This window comes from Monodelphis domestica, chromosome 1 (assembly GCF_027887165.1).
Source record: "Monodelphis domestica isolate mMonDom1 chromosome 1, mMonDom1.pri, whole genome shotgun sequence".
Taxonomy (NCBI): Eukaryota; Metazoa; Chordata; class Mammalia; order Didelphimorphia; family Didelphidae; genus Monodelphis; species Monodelphis domestica.
Window position 1 is genome coordinate 584,620,341 of NC_077227.1, and position 7,526 is coordinate 584,627,866.

Here is a 7,526-nt window from a genome sequence, read left to right on the forward strand (position 1 = left end):
CTGCAAAAAAAGATATAAGGGTATTAATGGACTAAAAGATCAATAGTGTAATATAGTGGCAAAAAAAGTTAATATAATTTTACATAAAGAGAACCTGAGCATCCAGGAAAGAGGTGATAATTTTTCTGAACTTTATCATGGTTGAAACATATATGGATTTTTATGTTCATTTCTGGGCACCACATTTTAGGATGGACTTTGATAAATCAGATAAGGTTCAGAGGAAGGAGGCTAAGAAAGGAAGGGGCTTCGGACCATGTTGTGAGGAGTAATTAAAATAAATAGGAATGTTTACTTTGGTAAAAAGGCTTTATAAGAATGGGAGTACCAAAGCATGATAGCTGTTCTCAAGTAATTGGAAAGCTATTATATCGATTAGACAGTGGACTTGAGATATTTGTTTATTTTATTTTGGTTTCTTTCTTTCTTTTTTCCATTTCCTGCCAGGCTGTACTCCTCCAGACTTCTCCATCATGTTTCAGATATTTCTTTTTTCTAGAAGATCAATTCAATCCTAGTACTGTAAGTGCCCTCTATCTACACCAGAAGGTCTTTTTTCTGAGAGGAGAGAGCAATTCTCAGAATCTTCATTTAAGAAGGGGGCAGGTAGGTGAATTTAGAGTCAGGCCTAGAGAGGGGGGTGCTAAGTTCAAATATGGCCTCAGATACTTCCTAGCTGTGTGACCCTGGGCAAGTCACTTGACCCCCATTGCCTAGCCCTTACTGCTCTTCTGTTTTAGAACCAATACCTTCTCTTCCTCTACTCCCATCCTTTCAGCTTCTTTTTTATGTTTTGACTTCCCCATTAAAATATAATGTCCTTTGTCCCCCCCCCCCTTGTATATGTATTCCCTGCAATTAGCACAGTGCCTGGAACATCATTAATTCTTGTTGACTGTTTTCCTGCTTTTTGTTTGCTTGTTTTTAATCTTGACAGTAGAACTAAAAGCAAGGAACAAAAGATATACAGAGGCAAATTTGTTCTTGATCAAGGAAACATTCTAATAATTAAGGCTATCTAAATGTAGAAGGGTATTCCTTAGATGATGGTAGTTTAACTTTAATAATAGAAAGCCATTAAGTGAAGACTGGGTGACCATTGTTGGGCATATGGAGTACTTTCTAAAGTATGGATTGCTATATGAAGTGATGTCAAGTAAAGAGAGGAGAACCAGTAGAGAACTGTATACATTTAACAGTAATTAAGAATGATGATCAATTATGCAAGGATTTAGGACAATGCCAAGGGGCTCAAGATGAAAAAGGCTATCCACTGCTACAGAAGGAACTGACAGAGCTTGAATGTAGACTGAAATATACCATTCTTCACTTTATTTCCTCCATAAATTTTTCTATGGTGTAAGTGATATGTGTCTTCTTTCACAATATGACAAACATAGAAATATGTATTATATAATAACTCATGTAAGACCTCTATCATACTACCTGTCATATAGGGGGATGGAAGGGATGGTAGGGAGAAAACATGGACTGCAAAATGTTGGAAACTGAGTATTAAAAATTGTATCAACATGTAATTCAGAAAAAAATCTTTAAAAATATAAATATGAATTGTATACAATATTTCTGTATTAGAAAAGATGCTCATGTAAGATCCCCCCTCCCAATTCCATGATGTTGGGATTTTCCATTGTGTCATAATTAAGGCTGAATGTCACAGTGGACAGGTCACTGGAACTGCAGTAAAGATATGAGTTCAAATTTGGCTTTAGACACTTACTAGTTGGGGAGCCTTGAGCAAATCACTTAGCCTCTGTTTGCCTCAGTTTCCTTATCTGCAAAATGAGCCCAATAGTAGCACCTACATTTCAGGGTTATTGTGAGAAAATATTTGTAAAGTGCTTTGCCTATCTTAAAGTGCTTCTTAAATGCTATTTATTATTGTTATTATGAATAATAACATGAAAATATTGCTTTCCTGTAAGCTATTTTACCTCAGAACTTATGCTTTATCTTTTTTTGTTCATCTGATATAGCAGAGCACAGCGTAGTAAGTGCTTATTAAATGTGGCATTTAATTAAAGAATAAATGATGTGGAAGGTATCCCTGGATGTGCATATGCACAGAGGTATAGTGTACAAATTCATAGAGGCAATAAAAAGAATAGTCAAGCTATAGTATAGAGTGAATAAAAGAAAGTACTGTGAAAAATAGATTGTAGATTAGACCAAAGACAATTTAGAGAGCCTTGAATGTCCAAAAAAAAGAGGTAATGAGGAGGTGACTAGGTGATTCAATGAATTGAGAGCCACGTCTAGTGATAGGAGGTCCTGGGTTCAAATGTGACCTCAGACACTTCCTAGCTGTGTTTCTCTGGGCAAGTTGCTTCACCCCCATTGCTTAGCCTTTTCCATTCTTCTGCTTTGGAACCAGTAAATAATAGTGATTCTAAGAGGATGGTAAAGATTTAAACAAACAAACAAAAAGAGTTAATGAAACATTTTGAGTAGAGCAATAGTGTGATCAGAGCTCTAATATAACTAACTGAAATTACAGGGGCAGTGGTGGGAAGAATGAATTTAAGTAGGAAAAGACACTTAGCAGCTTATTAAAGTAGCCTGGGTAAAAGGGAATGAGAGTCATGGCACAGGGATTTGGGAGGAAGTACAGTCAGCAACACTTGAGAGCAGTGAACACCCTCTTCTGCTACACATACAATCACAGGTATATTTCATGCACAACACTGGGTCAGAGCTATGCAGGTATTTAGGAATTAAGGAAATATAAGAGTTTATAATGTATCTGGCAGGAAAATCCAACACAGAAGGAAGAAAGAGAAAAGTAGGGCAAATTACAGATAGCAAAGAGCAGATAGGTGGTGCAGTGGATTGAGTACCAGACCTGGCCTCAAGAAGACCTAAATTAAAACCAGCCTTATGCCTTTAGTGGCTGTGTGATCCTGAGCAAGTCACTTAACTCTGATTGCCTCAGTTTCCTCATATACAAAAATGAGCTGGAGAAGAAAATGACAAAACACTCCGGTATATTTGCCAGAAAAAATCCCAAATGGCGTCATGAAAAGTAAGACCCCACTGAAAAATAACTGAACAACAACAGAGTAAGTAAGTAGTCTAAATGAGTAGTCTAGAAAAAATAATATAGTTCCTTTCTCCCTTAAGATATTCCTAGCTCTTAGGCACCATTTCTGTGCAGGCCTTTTGGAAATCTTTTTAGCCAAATCAAATTCTAGTTAGCTTCCTTTGAAGCTCCTCCCCTAAACTGAAAATGTTCTCTTCAAAAAGGAAGAAGAAAGTTAAGTATACTGGTCTGAATAGAGAGGACTCTGCAAGTGGCTTGTCTGAATCTAGGTCATTTGGCTTCCCATTAGGTCACATCTATTCATTATTCAGACCCTCAGGTATTACTTGAAGTGCTCCATTTACCTCTCAATACAAAATACAATATTTTCCCCCTTAAAACCCTTATCTTTTGTTTTAGAATTGAAACTAAATATGGTTCCTAAGGCAGAAGAGCAGTAAGGGTTAATCAATTGAGATTCATACAGCTAGGAAGTGTCTGAGATCAAATTTGAATCCAGGATTTATATAATCTCCAGGTCTAGCATTCTATCCACTGAGCCACCAGTCTATCCCCAGTATAATTTTCTCAGTTTTATAATCTCTGATTTCTCTGTAGGCTTAGATTTGCAAGCCCTTTAAGGTCTACTCTGTGAAATCCAAAATCCCTCTGCCTGGCTTTCTTTCAAGCTTCCCTCCTGAGAATCCTGTAATATTGTCCCACACTCTTTATTTTATCTTAATCTATTGTCAGACACCTTTGTGACTTTCAAAAAGTCACTTCAGATATCTGGATCTTCTGTTCTTTGTCCCTGAAATGGGCTACATAATTTTAAGGACCCATTTCTTATTTTTAGTACCATTTTAAAATATATAGCAATATAATATGTAGCACAGCAATAATGTAACAGTACATATGATTTGTTATAAATGTGTAATAAGGTACAATAAATATATATGCTTTCAGAGAGAAACAAATTCTCACATTAGCTATATCTAAAAATTTTTGCCTCTTTCTTTTTTTTTCCTTCCTTTCTACTCCTCTCTCCTCCCCAGGAAGGCAGATAATATGATACAGGTTGTACACATATTGTCATATAAATTCATATTTCTCTGTTCATCGTGTTGCAAAACAAGACACATATTCCTTACACTAGAAATAAATTCATGGAGGAACTAAAGTGAAGAACAGTATGATTTATTCTAAATTTGGGCTCCTTTCTATGGTGGTAGATATCCTTTTTCATCATGAATTCCTTTGAGTTGTCTTAGATCCTTGCCTTGTTGATAACAGTTAAATAATTCACAATTCGTTATCATCAATTATTGCTTTTACTGTGTCCAATGTTCTCTTAGTTTTGCTCAGTTCACTTTGTTTTATATGAGTCTTTGTAGGTTTTCTGTGATCATCTTATTTATCATTTCTTATGGCATAATAATATTCCATTACAATCATATGCCACAACTTCTTTAGCCATTTTCCAATTGATGGACAGCCCTTTAGTTTCCAGTTCTTTGTCACCACAAAAAAGCATGTATAATATATTTTTGTTATGCATATTTTAGAATATTTAAATATTTTAGAATATATTGTTTCTTCTCCTTTTTGCTTGATCATTTTAGGAAATAATCCTAATAATGATATTACTGGGTCACAAGTTTTATAACTCTTTGAGTAGAATTCCAGATTGCTCTCCAGAATGGTGGGATCAGTACACAGTTCCATCAACAGTATATTAGTGTACTAAAGGCCAGTTCCCATGCTTTCTTAGGAATCCTTTTGTAAAATAAGAAACCACACTCCATGCTATCTTCTGTCAAAATGATGCTTTTTTCTTAAAGGGAAATCTCATTAGTTTATTTTTATTTTTTCAATGATAGAGAACAAACAGAATTTCATGCTGTAAATAAGATATTTTTTTAAGTATACATTTTGTGACTGGAGATCTCCCACCTTCTCAATCCCCTCTCATTTTCTCTCTTCTTTTTCTTTCCTCCTTCTCCCTTTGACTTGCTGTTTCTCCCCTCTTTAATCCCCTCCCCCTGTCCTTTCTTTCTTTACAATCCATGGGAAGGAAATATTTCAGCTAGAAGGAAAAAGGAGTTAAAATAACCTCTTGTCAACATCTGGATGAGTCACAAGAAAGCTTCTAGATGCTGGCAAGTGGAAACCGCTTCTTACCATTCAGCACAGTACAGAAGTCAACAAGCAATTACAAAGCTGAACAAGACAGGGGCAGTCTAAGGTAGAAGAAGGTAGTTGAGAATTCAAACCCAGGTTCCTGGAGGCTTATCCTTATTCAAAATAGTAATTACTTTCCATCTAAATGAATTTGGAGATTTGGCCTCCAGGATCCTGTGGAGCATTTTTGTCTTTGGTCTTCCAGAAGAGAAATGCTTCCCAAGCTCATAGAAATGTTTTCCTCAGTTTATACTCCAAATGATCCACCATTTCATCACATTTTGAGATCTTTCCTCTCTCCTCCTCCATTTTCAAGATTGCACAAAATAGGAGGCTACCCCTCTTGCCATAGATAGCAACTTCATTTATGCATTTCCTTTCTTAAATCCTCCTGTAATTTGAGTATTTTTTCATTTCTATTCTTTTCTTATACTTTTAATCTCAGCCTAATGATATCTCACCATGCTTAGATCTATCTGAGCCCTCAAAAACACCATCCCTCAAACTCTAAATTTATCATTCCTTAAATATTCTTTCTTTTTCTGCTAAATTTCTTAAAATACACTTTTATATTGACTCCCACCTCTTCACCACACATTCACATCTCAATTCTCTGTAATACCATTTAATTTAATTCAATTCCAGATAAAAAGTATTGTCATTTGGCTCCTAGGGAGAAGTGTGATAAAGACCTTCAGGTTGAGCAGTCTCTCCGAACCTTGTCTTTTTCTTCCTTAAAACTTTTGCCTTCTATCCTAGAAGCAACACTATATTGGTTCCAAAGCAGAAGAGTTGTAAGGACCAGGAAGTGGGGATTAAGCATCTTGCCCAGGGTCACACAGCTAGGAAGTATCTGAGGCCAAATTTGGCTATCAATCCACTGAGCCACCTAGCTGCTTCCCTCTCTGGCCTTTTACATTTGTACCCCCAAGTTGATATGTATTAATCCAGGGACTGATGACCTGGAACAAATATCCTGCCATTGTTCTACCAAGTTCCTTCAGAGTTTTCTTTTCTTTAAATTCAAAGATGTCTTACTTTCCCAATTACATATAATAATACATGTAATTCTTTTCAAAATCATAAGATCCATATTCATAGCTTCAGTGTTTGTGGTGGCAAAAAATTGGAAAATGAGGCGATGCCCTCTGATTGGGGAATGACTGAACAAATTGTGGTATATGCTGGTGATGGAATACTATTGTGCTCAAAGGAATAATGAACTGGAGGAGTTCTATGGGAACTGGAACAAACTCCAGGAATTGATGTAGAGTGAAAGGAGCAGAACCAGGAGAACGTTATACACAGAGACTGATACACTGTGGCACAGTCGAATGTAAAGGACTTTTCTACTAGCAGCAATGCAATGATCCAGGACAATCCTGAGGGACTTATGAGAATGAACACTATCCACATCCAGAGAAAAAACTTTGGGAAAAGAAAATCAGAAAAAAAACTGCCTGATCACATGGGTCGATGGGGATATGCCTGGGTATGTAGACTCTAAAAGATCACCCTAGTGCAAATATTAATACTATGGAAATAGGTTTTGATCAATGACATATGTTAAACCCAGTGGAATTGCACGTCAGATAGCGGAGGAGGGTAGGGGGAGAGGAGGGAAAGAATATGAGTCTTGTAACCATGGGAAAATATTCTAAATCATCTAATTAAATAAAATTTAAAAAATCATAAGATCTAAGCCATCTCCCTCTCTCTTTTTCCTCCCCCCACTTGGAGATGGTAAGCAATTTGATCTGGGTCTTACATGTATTATCATGCAGAATACATTTCCATATTGGTCATTGCTGTAAGAGCACACTCATGAAAAACCAAAACACCAAAATAAAACTGGAAATAAACTAATGTGAAAGATAGTATGCTTTGATCTGATCCAACTCCAACACTTTTTTTCTCTCGGGAGGTAGATAGCATTTCTTTTATAAGTCCTTCAGAATTGTCCCAAATCATTACATTGCTGAGAGTAGCCAAGTTTTCACAACTGATTATCATAATATGACTGTTTCTATGTATAATGTTCTTCTGGTTCTGCTTATATCTCTCCTCATCAGTTCATGTTGATCTTGACATGTTTTTCTGAAATTATCCTGCTTATCATTTCTTAAAACTGTAGTTTTCTGAAACAAAATCCTTCATATGATTTGAGGATAACCATCTTTGTACCCAGAGAAAAGATATATTTAAAAATAATGTTTCATTGTTTAGATTAGAGTTTAGACTGAAAGTCCAAGTTGCCCAAGGACAGGAGGATTTAAAAATGTAAATGCCAAAAGAATTCTCTGGG